This window comes from Phocoena sinus, chromosome 4, assembly GCF_008692025.1.
Source record: "Phocoena sinus isolate mPhoSin1 chromosome 4, mPhoSin1.pri, whole genome shotgun sequence".
Lineage (NCBI taxonomy): Eukaryota > Metazoa > Chordata > Mammalia > Artiodactyla > Phocoenidae > Phocoena > Phocoena sinus.
This window is the reverse complement of record NC_045766.1, coordinates 53152825-53170879: the sequence shown is the minus strand read 5'-3', so window position 1 is coordinate 53170879 and position 18055 is coordinate 53152825. Positions and strand designations below refer to the sequence as shown.

The 18055-nt window shown below is 37.8% G+C and overlaps 1 protein-coding gene across 2 annotated transcripts in view; it reads right to left on the bottom strand.

The window, feature by feature from the left end:
* NAALADL2 (N-acetylated alpha-linked acidic dipeptidase like 2) overlaps positions 1-18055 on the bottom strand; it is a 1193283-nt gene that overhangs the window by 460424 nt on the left and 714804 nt on the right. The window lies entirely within an intron of this gene.

Here is an 18055-nt window from a genome sequence, read left to right as displayed (position 1 = left end):
ATATATGAGGCCATCTTCTCCTTGGTTCAGATGTATCTTGGAATGAAATTCCATTTAGAAGTGTAACCTTAGATTTTCTCAGCATTTTACAGAAGCAGGAATAAAGGATTTTGCATTACACATTTCTCTAACTCATCCTATCTATTGCTCTCATTCCTATATTGAAGGTCTCATGTTGCTGGGTAAGAACTTAAATCTAGTTCTGTCTTAAATGTCCAGCCACTAACAGATTAGATGCACTGCCAGTCAACATGCGCACGCACTGACTGTCTACATTACTTGCCCCTGCTGTGCTCTTGTTTACAGGAAGACGTAAACTCACATGTCTTTTGCAAATGATCCTCCTTGGTAAGTTGTAACCATTACATGTTTGGAAATACAGGTGAGGTGACAGTTATTTAGTGATTAAGGAGCACTTTTCATTAGCAAATTATTAGATTACATAAGCAGGGTCATAGATAGGAAGTAGGTTTAAAGAAACTCTAATTTTATTCACTGAAGAGCTGGGAGGTCCAGCCTCTGTCCAGAATCCCACAAGTCTCTGGCAGAGCTGGTGAGGACCAGAGCCCAGCATTCTTGCTCCAAAGCCAGTGTTTGCTGTTTCCACTACTGCATTCAGGGATTGCCAGAAAATGACTCACAGATAATTATGTGAGAAACTGTGCTTTTACAAAATTTGGACTGGGTCCCAGAAACCAGATCAAGATATTTTAATTTTCACTGTCTACTCTTCAAAATGATTTGAGAATGTATAATTAAATTTAGGACAACACAGAAATGTTACCAACGAGGGTGTGGAAGACTGTACTTAGTAAAAGAGTAGGCTCTTCCCTTGTTACTGCTATTCACAGGCCCTGAAAGAATGCTGGGCTAATGTGTGAAACTTTATAAATATTTGTTGCATAAACAAATAAATGAATTTTTAAAATTAATGAACTAGGACGGCAGGGAAGATGGCGGTAGAGTAGGATGCAGAGATCACCTTCCTCCCCACAAATACATCAGAAATACATCTACACGTGGAACAACTCCTACAGAACACCTACTGAACACTGGCAGAAGACCTCAGACCTCCCAAAAGGCAAGAAACTCCCCATGTACCTGGGTAGGGCAAAAGAAAAAAGAATAAACAGAGACAAAAGAATAGGGATGGGACATGCACCAGTGGGAGGGAGCTGTGAAGGAGGAAAGGTTTCCGCATACTAGAAGCCCCTTCACAGGTGGAGACTGCGGGTGGCGGAGGGGGGAAGCTTCAGAGCTTTGGAGTAGAGCACAGTCACAGGGGTGCAGAGGGCAAAGCGAAGAGACTCCCGCACAGAGGATCGCTGCCGACTGACACTCACCAGCCCGAGAGGCTTGTCTGCTCACCCGCCGGGGTGGTTGGGGCTGGGAGCTGAGGCTCGGGCTTCATTTGGAGTGCAGGGAGAGGGCTGGCGGCGTGAACACAGCCTGAAGGGGCTAGTGCACCATGGCTAGCTGGGAGAGAGTCCGGGGGAAAAGTCTGGACCTGCCGAAGAGGCAAGAGACTTTTTCTTCCCTCTTTGTTACCTGGTGCGCGAGGAGAGGGGATTAAGAGCGCTGCTTAAAGGAGCTCCAGAGACAGGTGCGAGCCGCAGCTAACACAGCGGACCCCAGAGACAGGCATGAGACTCTAAGTCTGCTGCTGCCGCCACCAAGAAGCCTGTGTGCGAGCACAGGTCACTAGCCACACCTCCCCTCCCAGGAGCCTGTGGAGCTGGCCACTGCCAGGGTCCCGGGATCCAGGAACAACTTCCCCAGGAGAACGCACAGCACGCCTTAGGCTAGTGCAATGTCAGGACGGCCTCTGATGCAGCAGGCTCTCCCCGCATCGTTCCCCTCCCTCCCCCCGGCCTGAGTAAGCCAGAGCCCCCGAAGCAGCTGCTCCTTTAACCCCGTCCTTTCTGAGAGAAGAACAGACACCCTCCAGCGATCTACACGCAGAGGCGGGGCCAAATCCAAAGCTGAATCCCGGGAGTTGTGCGAACAAAGGGAAATCTCTCCCAGCAGCCTCAGGAGCAGCGGATAAAATCTCCACAATCAACTTGATGTAACCTGCATCTGTGGAATACCTGAATAGACAACGAATCATCCCAAATTAGGAGGTGAACTTTGAGAGAAAGATTTATTATTTTTTCCTCTTTTCCTCTTTTTGTGAGTGTGTATGTGTATGCTTCTGTGTGAGATTCTGTCTGTATAGCTTTGCTTTCACCATTTGTCCTAGGGTTCCATCAGTCCTCTTTTTTTTTTTTTTTTTTTTACTTTTAAAAAAAAATTTTTCTTAATTATTCCTTTATTTTAATAACTTTATTTTATTTGCTTTATTTTATTTTGTTTTATCCTCTTTCTTTCTAATTTTTCTTCTTTTTATTCTGAGCCGTGTGGATGAAAGGCTCTTCGTGCTGCAGCCAGGAGTCAGTGCTCTGCCTCTGAGGTGGGAGAGCCAACTTCAGGACACTGGTCCACAAGAGACCTCCCAGCTCCACATAATATCAAACGGCGAAAATCTCCCAGAGATATCCACCTCAACACCAGCACGCAGCTTCACTCAAAGACCAGCAAGCTACAGTGCTGGACACCCTATGCCCAACAACTACCAAGACAGGAACACAACCCCACCCATTAGCAGAGAGGCTGCCTAAAATCATAATAAGTCCACAGACACCCCAAAACACACCAACAGACGTGGATCTGCCCACCAGAAAGACAAGATTCAGCCTCATCCACCAGAACACAGGCACTAGTCCCCTCCACCAGGAAGTCTACACAACCCACTGAACCAACTTTAGCCAATGGGGAAAGACACCAAAAACAACGGGAACTACGAAGATGCAGCCTGGAAAGAGGTGACCCCAAACACAGTAAGGTAAGCAAAATGAAAAGACAGAAAAAAACACAGCAGATGAAGGAGCAAGATAAAACCCCACCAGACCTAACAAATGAAGAGGAAATAGGCAATCTACCTAAAAAAGAATTCAGAATAATGATAGTAAAGATGATCAAAAATCTTGGAAATACAATAGAGAAAATGCAAGAAACATTTAACAAGGACCTAGAAGAACTAAAGATGAAACAAACAACGATGAACAACACAATAAATGAAATGAAAAGTACTCTAGATGGGATCAATAGCAAAATAACTGAGGCAGAAGAACAGATCAGTGACCTGGAAGATAAAATAGTGGAAATAACTACTGCAGAGCAGAATAAAGAAAAAAGAATGAAAAGAACTGAGGACAGTCTCAGAGACCTCTGGGACATTAAATGCACCAACATTTGAATCATAAGAGTCCCAGAAGAAGAGAAAAAGAAAGGGACTGAGAAAATATTTGAAGGGATTATAGTTGAAAACTTCCCTAATATGGGAAAGGAAATAGTTAATCAAATCCAGGAAGCACAGAGAGTCCCATACAGGATAAATCCAAGGAGAAACACGCCAAGACACATATTAATCAAACTGTCAAAAATTAAATACAAAGAAAATGAATTAAAAGCAGCAAGGGAAAATCAACAAATAACACACATGGGAATCCCCATAAGGTTAACAGTTGATCTTTCAGCAGAAACTCTGCAAGCCAGAAGGGACTCGCAGGAAATATTTGAAGTGATGAAGGACAAAAACCTACAAACAAGATTACTCTACCCAGCAAGGATCTCATTCAGATTTGATGGAGAAATTAAAACCTTCACAGACAAGCAAAAGCTGAGAGTTCAGCACCACCAAACCAGCTTTACAATAAATGCTAAAGGACCTTCTCTAGACAAGAAACACAAGAGGAGGAAAAGACCTACAATAACAAACCCAAAACAATTAAGAAAATGGGAATAGGAACATACATATCAATAATTACCTTAAATGTAAGTGGATTAAATGCTCCCAGCAAAAGACACAGACTGGCTAAATGGATACAAAAACAAGACCCATATATATGCTGTCTAGAAGAGACCCACTTCAGACCTAGAGACACATACAGACTGAAAATGAGGGGATGGAAAAAGATATTCCATGCAAATGGAAACCAAAAGAAAGCCGGAGTACCAATTCTCATATCAGACAAAATAGACTTTAAAATAAAGACTTATTAGAAGAGACAAAGAAGGACACTACATAATGAGCAAGGGATCGATCCAAGAAGAAGATATAACAATTGTAAACATTTATGCACCCAACATAGGAGCACCTCAATACATAAGGCAAATATTAACAGCCATAAAAGGGCAAATCGACAGTAACACATTCATAGGAGGGGACTTTAACACCCCACTTTCACCAATGGACAGATCATCCAAAATGAAAATAAATAAGGAAACACAAGCTTTAAATGATACATTAAACAAGATGGACTTAATTGATATTTGTAGGATATTCCATCCAAAAACAACCGAAAACACATTTTTCTCAAGGGCTCATGGAACATTCTCCAGGACAGATCATATCTTGGGTCACAAAGCAAGCCTTGGTAAATTTAAGATAATTGAAATTGTATCAAGTATCTTTTCTGACCACAATGCTATGAGATGAGATATCAATTACAGGAAAAGATCTGTAAAAAATACAAACACATGGAGGCTAAACAATACACTACTTAATAACGAAGTGATCACTGAAGAAATCAAAGAGGAAATCAGAAAATACCTAGAACAAATGACAATGTATACACAATGACACAAAACCTATGGGATGCAGCAAAAGCAGTTCTCAGAGGGAAGTTTATAGCAATACAATCCTACCTTAAGAAACAGGAAACATCTCGAATAAAAGACCTAACCTTGCACCTAAAGCAATTAGAGAAAGAAGAACAAAAGAAACACAAAGTTAGCAGAAGGAAATAAATCATAAAGATCAGATCAGAAATAAATGAAAAAGAAATGAAGGAAATGATAGCAAAGATCAATAAAATTAAAAGCTGGTTCTTTGAGAAGATAAACAAAATTGATTAGACAGAATCATCCAGAAAAAAAGGGAGAAGACTCAAATCAATAGAATTAGAAATGGAAAAGTAGAAGTAACGACTGACACTGCAGAAATAAAAAAGATCATGAGAGATTACTACAAGCAACTCTAGGCCAATAAAATAGACAACCTGGAAGAAATGGACCAATTCTTAGAAAGGTATGACCTTCCAAGACTGAATCAGGAAGAAACAGAAAATATGAACAGACCAATCACAAGCACTGAAATTGAAACTGTGATTAAAAATCTTCCAACAAACCAAATTCCAGGACCAGATGGCTTCACAGGCGAATTCTATCAAACAATTAGAGAAGAGCAAACACCTATCCTTTTCAAACTCTGCCAAAATAAAGCAGAGGGAGGAACATTCCCAAACTCATTCTACGAGCCCACCATCACTCTGATACCAAAACCAGACAAGGATGTCACAAAGAAAGAAAACTACAGGCCAGTATCACTGATCAACATAGATGCAAAAATCCTCTACAAAATTCTAGCAAACAGAATCCAACAGCACATTAAGAGGATCATACACCATGATCAGGTGGGGTTTATTCCAGGAATGCAAGGATTCCTCAATAAACGCAAACCAATCAATGTGATATACCATATTAACAAATTTAAGGAGAAAAAACATATGGTCATCTCAATAGATGCAGAGAAAGCTTTTGACAAAATTCAACACCCATTTATGAGGAAAGCCTTGCAGAAAGTAGGCAGAGAGGGAACTTTCCTCAACATAATAAAGGCCATATATGACAAACCCACAGCCAACATCGTCTTCAATGGTGAAAAACTGAAAGCATTTCCACTAAGATCAGGAAAAAGACAAGCTTGCCCACTCTCACCACTCTTATTCAACATAGTTTTGGAAGTTTTAGCCACAGAAATCAGAGAACAAAAGGAAGTAAAAGGAATCCAGATCAGAAAAGAAGAAGTAAAGCTGTCACTGTTTGCAGATGACATGACACTATACATAGAGAATCCTAAAGATGCTACCAGAAAACTACTAGAGCTAATCAGTGTATTTGGTAAAGTAGCAGGATACAAAATTAATGCACAGAAATCTCTGGCATTTCTATACACTAATGATGAAAAATATGAAAATGAAACCAAGAAAACACTCCCTTTTACCACTGCAACAAAAAGAATAAAATACCTAGGAATAAACCTACCTAAGGAGAAAAAGGGCCTGTATGCAGACAATTATAAGACACTGATGAAAAAATTAAAGATGATACAAATAGATGGAGAGATATATACCATGTTCTTGGATTGGAAGAATCAACATTGTGAAAATGACTCTACTACCCACAGCAATCTACAGATTCAATGCAATCCTTATCAAGCTACCACTGGCATTGTTCACAGAACTAGAACAAAAAATTTCACAATTTGTATGGAAACACAAAAGACCCCGAATAGCAAAAGCAATGTTGAGAACGAAAAATGGAGCTGGAGGAATCAGGCTCCGTGACTTCAGACTATACTACAAAGCTACAGTAATCAAGACAGTATGGTACTGACACAAAAACAGAAAGATAGATCAGTGGAACAGGATAGAAAGCCCAGAGAAAACCCCACGCACATATGGTCACCTTATCTTTGATAAAGGAGGCAGGAATGTACAGTGGAGAAAGGACAGCCTATTCAATAAGTGGTGCTGGGAAAACTGGACAGGTACATGTAAAAGTATGAGATTAGAACACTCCCTAACACCATACACAAAAATAAGCTCAAAATGGATTAAAGACCTAAATGTAAGGCCAGAAACTATCAAACTCTTTGAGGAAAACATAGGCAGAACACTCTATGACATAAATCACAGCAAGATCCTTTTTGACCCACCTCCTAGAGAAATGGAAATAAAAACAAAAATAAAGAAATGGAACCTAATGAAACTTCAAAGCTTTTGCACAGCAAAGGAAACCATAAATGAGACCAAAAGACAACCCTCAGAATGGGAGAAAATATTTGCAAATGAAGTAACTGACAAAGGATTAATCTCCAAAATTTACAAGCAGCTCATGCAGCTCAGTAACAACAAAAAAACACAACCCTATCCAAAAATGGGCAGAAGACCTAAATAGACATTTTTCCAAAGAAGATATACGGAGTGCCAACAAACACATGAAAGAATGCTCAACATCATTAATCATTAGAGAAATGCAAATCAAAACTACAATGAGATATCATCTCACACCAGTCAGAATGGCCATCATCAAAAACTCTAGAAACAATAAATGCTGGAGAGGGTGTGGAGAAAAGGGAACACTCTTCCACTGCTGGTGGGAATGTGAATTGGTACAGCCACTATGGAGAACAGTATGGAGGTTCTTTAAAAAACTACAAATAGAACTACCATATGACCCAGCAATCCCACTACTGGGCATATATCCTGAGAAAACCAAAATTCAAAAAGAGTCATGTACCAAAATGTTCATTGCAGCTCTATTTACAATAGCCAGAAGATGGAAACAACCTAAGTGTCCATCATCAGATTAATGGATAAAGAAGATGTGGCACATATATACAATGGAATATTACTCAGACATAAAAAGAAACGAAATTGAGTTATTTGTATTGAGGTGGATGGACCTAGAGTCTGTCATACAGAGCGAAGTAAGTCAGAAAGAGAAAGACAAATACTGTATGCTAACACATATATATGGAATATAAGAAAAAAAAATGTCATGAAGAACCTAGTGGTAATACAGGAATAAAGACACAGACCTACTAGAGAATGGACTTGAGGACATGGGGAGGGGGAAGGGTAAGCTGTGACAAAGTGAGAGAGTGGCATGGATATATACACACTACCAAACGTAAAATAGATAGCTAGGGGGAAGCAGCCGCACAGCACAGGGAGATCAACTCGGTGCTTTGTGACCACCTAGAGGGGTGGGATAGGAGGGTGGGAGGGAGGGAGACGCAAGAGGGAAGAGATATGGGAACATATGTATATGTGTAACTGATTCACTTTGTTATAAAGCAGAAACTAACACACCATTGTAAAGCAATTATAGTCCAATAAAGATGTAAAAAAAAAAAATTAATGAACTCATAGAATAGCCTCCAATTCAGGTTCAGTTCTAATATTGGATGAGCTTTGGAATTCTGCATAATTAAATATTTATGGCAGAAAATTATTATGAATTATGTCAATGATGTCTGATAAATTCTCTTTTAATTTTTTAATATATTTATTTATTTATTTTTGAGAACTACAAATACACACTACAGTATGGCTGGAACATATACCATAGATGCGTCTATATAATTATGGACTATATTACCATATAGTGGAGGCTAGAGATAAGCAGGACTCATATGAAAAGGACCTTGTTTACTAACTTGAGAAGTTTGAGTCATTTTAGTAAGCAGTGGGGAGCCATTCAAAGACTGCAAACACATCATTTACAATGATCACTCCGAGAGGAGTTTCTCAAAAAGCATTGACGGAGACCCAGACAAGAGCCAGAAAGTAAGGTAGGTTTGCTTGACTCAAAGAATTGCTCCATAGCAATCAGTTCATTGTTATGATGTAAGCATGATTTTCTTTCTTAAAAAGTAATCATCTGTCACATTAATTTTGTCAATTTGCTTTTTATTGGCTTTGTAGTTTTACTTGTGTTTAATATGTAAATTACACTTGGTTTTATATTTTCCCTACTGGTTCCCATTCAGTGCCTCATATCACACACACTCACACACACACACACACACATACACACACACACACACACACACACACACACCTGTAAGTTAAAGATCAATTGTACCTGAAAACTTTACATACATTAAGAAGATAGAATATACTTTCCATCAACATATTAACTAAACTCAATCTATCACCATGATTATAAGTGTCCAGGAATCAAAGGACATAAGTTAGGAAGCTTTGAATAAGAAAGAGAAGTCAGTCCATGAGAAGCTTATCTCCTGCCACCAAAATAAACTAGATTTTCAAATGATGCTCCTTAAATACTCAGAATTTTCTACTGGACTTTTAGCCTTAGAATGCCAGGAGCTGCATCAAAAAATTACTATACCCTAGTAAAGGGCAACACATGATAATATATTCCTACTTCAAATAGAACCAGTTGAATCTCAGAATGAGATATGTATGATATATGTGGATTTATACATATGTGTGTGTACCTACATATACATATTTTTAAACATAAATCTTCTGTGTAAACTCATCTCTAACAAAGAGATGAGTTATGACTTCAACAAATAACTAACATTTTAAGGCAAGATTAAAAAAAAAAAAAAGAAACCACCCAGGCACTAATAAAAAATGTCTCTGACTAGGACAGAATTGGTTGGTCTATTTAAAGCAAAATGTTTCATCTTTCCCATAGTATGTATAGAAAAATTTAATATTAGCACACCAGAGTAAACACATGTGACTGCTTCTGGCCAGAGGTGACAAATGAGGATTTCTGGCATCTTAGGTTCCAAGTGACCCCTGAGTGCTGGGACATCAATAACTCGTATATTTATGTACCCATTTTGACCTACTGATGTGTCTTGTTATTTCAGTTGGGAAGCTCTGCCTTAAGGGACACTCAAGAGCTGAGAAAGCAGGCCATGCCAGGAATCTGCTGACTTTTCAGGGAAAGGATCAGTTTGCTGCATACAAGCTGCTTGGCTTATCTAACTCTAAGTTAATAAAACTGTTCATGCCTCTAGCAGATGAGTCACACATGAGATGGCAATAATTTTCCATTCAAATGCCAACTGCTTGATTGATAATGGCTGCTTGGAGAATTTTGTTGAGAAACATTCTCAAGCTTTGTCTAGGTGCAGTCAGATATAATGCTCGATTGATTAATGACATCAACCATGGGTGCAGTAGGAGAGAGTAGCATTATTAGCTGACCCAGACCATAGGTGGATTGTACAACATATTCTCTGCAACCCTTTCTTTGAAACTATTTTATGAATTGAACCATTGAATCTTTATATCCTAGATTTGTTGTATGGTTTTGTTTACAAATAATTTAGGTGACAAACCTACCATAATCTTTTGTTGTAAATCTCTGTCTGATTCCATGCTTTTCATGTAGTTGCCTATTTTTATTGATTTATCTCTTTCTATTGATCAGGTAATCTCTAGTTGATTTTATTCCCATTTATCTTTGACATTAAAGTAGAATTTAATAAGCAACCTCACAACAGGACACTGATGAACATAGCCTTGGTCCTAGAGGAAGCTGGATGTGTACACTTTTCCTGTGAGCTCTGCACAGGAGTTTCTGTAACACAAAAGAGATCCCTAGACCAGTGTTGATGAACCCTTGGTTCTATGTTCATTGACTCAGAAAGACTGATAGTAATACCTTGAAAATTACTCATCTCTGTGACTTAGGAGAAGCAGATCAAATTAACAGTGATGAAATAAAGTCCGAGAAGTTGTAGGAATAATGCAGACTAATCAGATTTTTTTTCTTTCCAAATCCACATATGTAATCTTCTTTCAAGTATTTATTTAATGCTCAGCCCAGTCCTCTTTCATGTAAAGAAAGGGAATAATATTTCATTTGTTTGAAAATATGAAAAATCAGCCATCTTATCTTTCAAATAAAAATAACTTTGCTTCTAACATGGTTGGTATCTGGAACATATCAATTGACAGCCCAGAATACCTTCTCTTCAGAGATTTATTACTTTTTATGCTGAATTAGCTGCTAGGGCATTACTATATAGAGCCAGGTGAAAAAATAAAAAAGATGGATACACCAATAGGAAAACGGGCAAAGAAATGAACAGTCTATTCATAGAACAAGAAGTACAAATGGCTAATAAATTTAAACAGTCCACCTTGCTAGTCATCAAAGAAATGCATATTAAAGTGAAACATCTTTGGAAGTGTTTAAAATAAAATGATATTGGGATTCAGGGAAGCAGGTGCTCTCCCACAGGGGTATAATCTCTCCTAGAGGCTAATTTGACAATATGTATCAATACTTTTATGGGTCATATACTTTCACCCAGCAGTTCCTTTACTGCAAATGTATCCTAAGAAAACTTTCCCCAAAGTCCTTGCTTATAATATTCTTAGTTCTCTCTTTAAAAGTGACTTAGCCTTAAAGCAGGTTATAGAGTTTGGAAACATCCCATTGTGAATTACTCAGCACTTTCCTCATGTGAGCACTTGAGCTGAGAAGGGATATTGGAGGATGGTGGAGAATAGGGGCAACGAGTGCTTGGAAAGGATAGAAACAATAAAAGTAGCAGAAGCAATCAAGGATTAAGAAGAAAAGTGTCATGGACTTCAACCTCACAGTCCTGCTGAGGATCAGATCTGGGACTATCCTCTGACTCCTTTCTTTGTCTCTAATTAGTGTCTTTCTTCTGTCCCATCACTAGGAAATCTAATTGGCATGTGCTTCCGCTGCACAGAGAAGTGGTCCTCGGCAGAGCTCGGTCTACATCACTGCTAAACAAGCAACATTGGTTACATACTTCCCCTCACTCCAGTTGAATAAACTTTCTCACTTAAATATTTAACAAGACATAAAGTTATAGTTTTGCTTGTTTGAGAGGGTGATACCCTCAAGAACATCCAGTTCAACACTTTTGTGAGTCAGAAATGAGACTAAAGAGGTAAACTGGCTTGACTATCATTACATAACTGGTTGTAATAAACCTGAGTGTTTAGGGAAACGCTTAGTCAAATCCCCCCACAGAGAACAAAAGCCCCCTAACCTTCACCGTAAAGTTAATGCATTGCCCCTTTCTCATGGGTTGTGAGACTGTAAACAGTAAACTGTGACTTCTGTCCCTGTACTTACATAAGTCACGTGAAGGTGTGTGTGCATATTGCCCAGAAAATTAAAGTGTACAAGTTACAGCAAATGGAATATGTGATGTCACAGAATTCTCATGAGGATCACTCTATCCAGGAATTATACCTGCTTAATGGTTTTATGTTGTCGTTAGAGACTAAGGAAGGATTTGTCCCACTGAATCTGCTTTCAACCAGGTAATAAAGTATGACTGGATGTCACTACTGTTCAGCATTTCTGTCCTGAGGAGAAATCAACAAGATCAGAAATATACATGCATCCCATGACGGTGTGACCCCACCATGACCTTAAAGATTGGGTTGTGGGCAAACCTTTCTGGTATAGCTGTGCCCCACACTCCCCTATACACACCTCTCCAAAACAGAGAGAATTTATAACTGCTTAGAAATAGAGAAAAGGATTTAGAAATGGAGGAGGGAAGGATGAAAGTATCTCACTAACAGAGGACTAAAATTAGAATGAACAGTGCATATAGCTTAGCGCTGTCTTGGATAATGAATAAATAATATGGAATAATCATCTGACTAACAGCTATGTCTTTGTGTCCCAAAACTTACATCTCAGAGCTTATCAAAAGGATTTTAAACTAGACCTACTGTCGTGGATATTTACAATGTGCTTGGATCAATAGGTTTAGAAGAATAATTCAAGATAAAGTTAATTCAGATGAAACTTGGATTCTACTTGGAAGCCTTTTCTGAATTTTGAGGGGTCCACTCTGGTATTTTCATGTCATGTTTAACCTCAGAACCATCACAGCTTCTCGTCAGGTCTCCAGGATTTCTTTTCCTTCTTACTTTGCACAGACATGCTCATATAAACCTTTCAATGCTCAAGGAGGTAAGGAAGGCAAGGGTTGCAAGTCAGGTGGCTTGAGTACAATAAGAATGCTGAAATGGACTAAATAGATAATTGAGGTTTCTGCTTCGTGAAGTAGTGATCACTCTTAATGCCATGATGATATGCACATGCCATTGGGTGGCAAGGCATTATATTTTTAAAAAACATGTAGGATGGGTCTCAAATGCAGTCAATAAATGTAATCACAGGCCTGGAATTCTGGCTCCTCTAGAGCATAACTATATTTGCTTTGGGATTTAGAGCAAGGAGAAAAAAAATCTATTTGATGATGCTTGCTTTAATCTACCTGGTCTAATGACTGTAAGTCCCAAGTTCATACTGGAGAAGTATTATTTATCCAGAAGAAAAGAAGGTAATAAAATGTTAGTGTTGTATCTTTCGAAAACAAAAAGATGAAAGGAGATTCACATGTACGTGTCTTTGTGTGTGATTTTTTAATGCACTGAACAATACTTATCAAATATTGGTCATATTAAAATCTTGCCATTTTTGTAGCAAGATCACAATACCTAAGGTTAAGAGAATAAGAAATCAGACACTGCAATGCCTCTTAAAGTTCTACAAATGATGTTATGAGGTATAATCTGGTATACAGAAGGCATACTTTTAAAATAAAAGAATTCATTATAAAAGATGTATTTCAGGTGTTTTTTTCTTGGTTGCCTATGGCCCAAGGGAGTTTACTTTCAAAATGAAAGTCTTCCCTAACTTCTGACTGAGGGGTAAAAGGTGAAACCCATTCACCCAGTTTTGGGAGGCACAGAATTAAGTGGCTTTTTTTCCTTTTCAGAAGGGAATATTTCTGCAGGTGACAGAGGGAAAAGCATATATCAGAAGAAAAACCAGTTGTTCAATGAATCATTTAATAGTCCTTAAGCTGAAGATTACTAACCTTCAGACTAATATCATAGCTGGCTGAATTTCATAAAATCAAGTCAAATGAATTTGGCAAATACATATTGAACTCCTACTGTGTACCAGGTGATGGAGTAGGCCCTAGTCTAAAAGAGGCTGGTTACAGGTTCAGTAGTTAAATACTACTAAACTCTGGAAACAAACAGACCTCTTCATGTAGCTGAGCTTAACAGAGTCTTCTCAAGATGTTAAAATTTCATGTTCGAAGAAAGAAAAAGACTACATAGATTTGAAAAACATATTTAGAATATGTTTGCCAAAAGATAGAAAACCACTAAAATAGTTGTCATCAGAATTGTACAATAACAATATTATACTGCTAACATTTATTAAGAGTTGTGCTCGATCCTGGGCTAAATGTTTTATATGACTTATTTAGTGTCCACATTAACCCTCTGAGTAAGGTAATATTGAAAACATAGTATTATACATAAAACAGTATATAGCACAGAAATTTTTCAATCAGTAATGAATGGATAAATTAGCCCCATTTAAAAAGGAGGAAACTGACTTAGTAGTCTCTCTTGGTCAAAGTCACTCAGCTTGCAAGAGTTCAAGCTTTAGTTTAGTGTGGTAAACACCGTGTTAGAACCATACACTTATTCACATGGGAGTATAGAGAAAGGCTCCCTAATCTAGACTGGGGAGAAGGAGGAGGTCATGAAGAAGATGAAATTTCATATTGCTTTTTCCCAAAGCAGGAAATCTGTGCATTTATTACACTGTGTTCTGATGGTCTGCTGGTATGTCATCTTCCCTAATTAAACTGTCAGTCCCCCGAAGCCTTTAAGATGTCTTAATCCATCTTTATTTTTTAGTGCGTTGGGTCATATCTTATACAGTGTAGGTAATAGAGAAGATTTTGCTGACTGGATAAATGACCAAGGAGAGAGTGACTTTGATTAACCAATAGATCAAACCTGCACTGCATGGTGGTCCAGACTTGGGGGTATTTTCGAACACTTTACTGAAAATAAACTACATCAAATGAAGATCATGACTTACAACATCACTGTGTTTGACCCTGTACGCATAAGGTTCATGAGACATATTCATCTTTCTAAAAAATATTCATCTTTCATATTATATATAATTACCTAGGAAGATGGTCATGAAAGAAAAGATGTTTGTCACATATATGGGTTTTATTTTATGATTTAATAGCAAGATTCCATTGCTATTCATCAGCAAATAAAATTTAGCCATCTACCCACAGTGAGTTGTTTATTGAATACAGCAAGATTGATTTTAGCTTGTTTTGGCAGGTGAAAATGAACACCATGCTTTGTTCGTTCCAATGCTTGGTAATATACAAAGGAACTAGAACAGAAACAGTTCATATGTTTCTTAGGAGTCAGAGGTCAAGGATTGGTTCATACTGCCATTTCATTGCCCATAAAATATAATACAGAGAAGTTCAGTGAGACTGGCAGGTGTTATTATTGTAGCAACTTATAATATTTGGAAACAATGGTCTTTTTTATAAGTGGGTTTAGCTGTGATTGTTACCTTGTGTAACCAACGATTGCACAGGTATCATTTTGAGTAATAACATGATAAGTAATTTAACAGTAAATGAAAGTGGCATCTGAAGTTCTTCCTTGATCTTTGCTGAAAATACATACCAGGCATGTGGTCATCTTGAATTTTTAACTCACAATAATGGAAGAGTCTTCTAAAGACTCAAGGCCATTGTTTGGATCTAGGTATCCCTCAAGGACCACATCCTTAATGTACTGCCCTCTCTTTCCATTACTCTATTTTAATTTGCTAAAGGAGAGCTCTTGAGAAATCCGGCTGCACTTATCTACAGTATAGCATTTTGTGGGAATGAACATCTCTCCAGGGCTTGATAAAAAAGATGAGTACAGTACAATCTAGGTCATAAGGCTATAGAAAACATTAGTTAATATAACTACCAGTTTATAGACTTGTTCACAAATCTAGTCTCTGTTTCTTAATATATTGTGTAAAACACAGTGGATCTAAGTCAGTATCACAGCTTATCTTTTTTGTTTTGTTTGTGTGTGTGTGTTTTGTTTCTTGTTTTTGTAAAAATCCTAACAGCTTTCAAAAAAACCAAAGTGAAATGGATTTGTTAAAAAATCCAAAGTGATATGCATTACTTTTCCTTTACCTCAAAATAGCAAAGAGCATATTGGCCATCTACTTCTTGGGTATCTTCAAAATGAGCTTTAAAATTCTACCCTAATAAATTTCCCTGCAGATATGTAAATTAAGACTCAGCACAGACAGACAAATTGAGAGATAGTCTGTAGAAGAATGAGCTTGTGCTCTAAAAAAATGTTAAGGTCATGAAAAACAAACAACATTTTAAAAAGGCTGACACTTCTCTCCAAAAGAGTGGTTGGAATGGAGAGACAGCTATAAGGGATATTTTTAGGATAACTGTCAAAATGTCAGGATGGTCAGTGGGTTGAACAAGAGTATTATATCAATATTAAAATTTACTGATTTGATCATCAAACTGTAGGTGTATAAAAGAATGTCCTTGTCTTAGGAAAAACACAATGAAATATGTAGGATAAAAAACTGAAGTCTGCAACTTCCTGTCAGATTATAAGACAATTAACTCTCAAATAATTTAGAGAGAAAGTGTGCTTGAGAGAGTGTAGAGTAAGCGTAAAATGATTAAATAAATGAGACAAAATGTTAACTGGTGAATCTAAGTAAATGGTGTGCATTTTTGTGATATTCTTTCAAACCTCTTGTGAAATGAAAATTTTATTTTAAAAAAAATTGATAAAAAGAAAAATTTATAGCAGTAAAATTTAAACTAGTATTATTACTCCAAGAATAATCATAATAATTAAGATAATACTTTGTTTTTGCATATTCATTGAACATTAATAAAGCCTCCAAATATGCTAATTTGTTTGACATTATCATTGGAACAAATCTAAGACTACAGATGTCCTTAGTCCCATTTTGTTTTGTTTTGTTTTGTTTTTGCGATACACGGGCCTCTCACCGCCGTGGCCTCTCCCGTTGCGGAGCACAGGCTCCGGACGCGCAGGACCCGCGGCCACGGCTCACGGGCCCAGCCGCTCCGCGGAATGCGGGATCCTCCCAGACCGGGGCACAAACCCGCGTCCCCTGCGTCAGCAGGCGGACTCTCAACCACTGCGCCACCAGGGAAGCCCCCTTAATCCCATTTTAAAGATGGAGAAACTTGGAAACAGAACTGCGTCAATCCTGTAGTTTGAAAGATTTTGATTTGTAGTCCTTTCTGAAGTAACTACACCACAGACTGTGCAGATTGCCCTCATTTAGGTCATGAAGGCAAGCTTGTGGTTTGTCCTGTGCTCACTAATCAGCTATCAAGCTGGAAGAATTTGGGTAGTTGCAGATCACTAACCAGCTCTATAATTTAGAATCAGTCTTCTAAGCTGTCTTGTCTATTTTCATTGCATGCTATCAGTTTTCATCCCAAAGCTGTGCTAGCTCTTGGCATGATTGATAGTGCAGGTGCAGTTTTAGGAAAGAAACAATAGGAAACCCTATTGGTTTATGCTGCATTACAAACAGAAAAGGGAAGAAAAAAAATCAATGTTAGACAAGTAGAATAGAGAAAATCATTAGAGAAATAAATTTCATTTTCATGCTTTCAAGAATTACATCAAAGAGTACATATTTTACTTGAAAAGGTATAGGTGTTCTTTGGGGAGAGAAAGCAAGAAAGGGGGAGGGGCTAGAAATGCATATTTCCAGAATTCTTATCTCATGAGAATATAAGCCTTGTCTTCTGAATTGAGAATACTTTTCCTTATTTAAAATTACTTGATGTATCTTGGTTTCTTTGTGTATGAGGGCAAATGTGAGAGAACAAAGTTCTCTATGCTAGCTCTTTTAAAAAAATGTTACTACATCCTATAAAGTAGTAGTCTCCAAAGGTAAATGCAATTCAGTGGCTGTACAAGATAATCCACTGAGCTCTGGGTAGAAAAAAAATATATCTAGGTAGGTAGGTAGGTAGGTAGATAGATAGACAGACTTTGTTTTTACATAATATGTTAATATAGTAGTACTGGCATATTATTAACGTAATAGTATGTACTATTTTATTTATTTACATAAATAAATAAACATATGTTGAGGATACTTGGTCAAATATTTTTAAACAAATTGTGTGTTCATAAAAGTAGTTTGGAGACCACAACTTTAGTATTCCTAAATAGTATTGGCTATCAAGGGGAAATAAAGAACACTGAACTTTAACATTATATATGTAAGTCTAAGCGCTATACATATAAAAAATTATTACACAGAAACTTCAATTAAATAGATTCAGGAGACCAGAAAGAGAAGTATTCATGCCTGGCAACAGCAGCAGTGCCCAACAGGAAGAAGAAAGAACTTTCTTCATTCCTGGCAAGGACTCAGTCAATGAAAAGCCCTGGACTCTTTGTTTACTACAGCCCTGCCAACTTCCTCTTCATCCCTATAAAAGACTTCTTCCCTTGCCGTG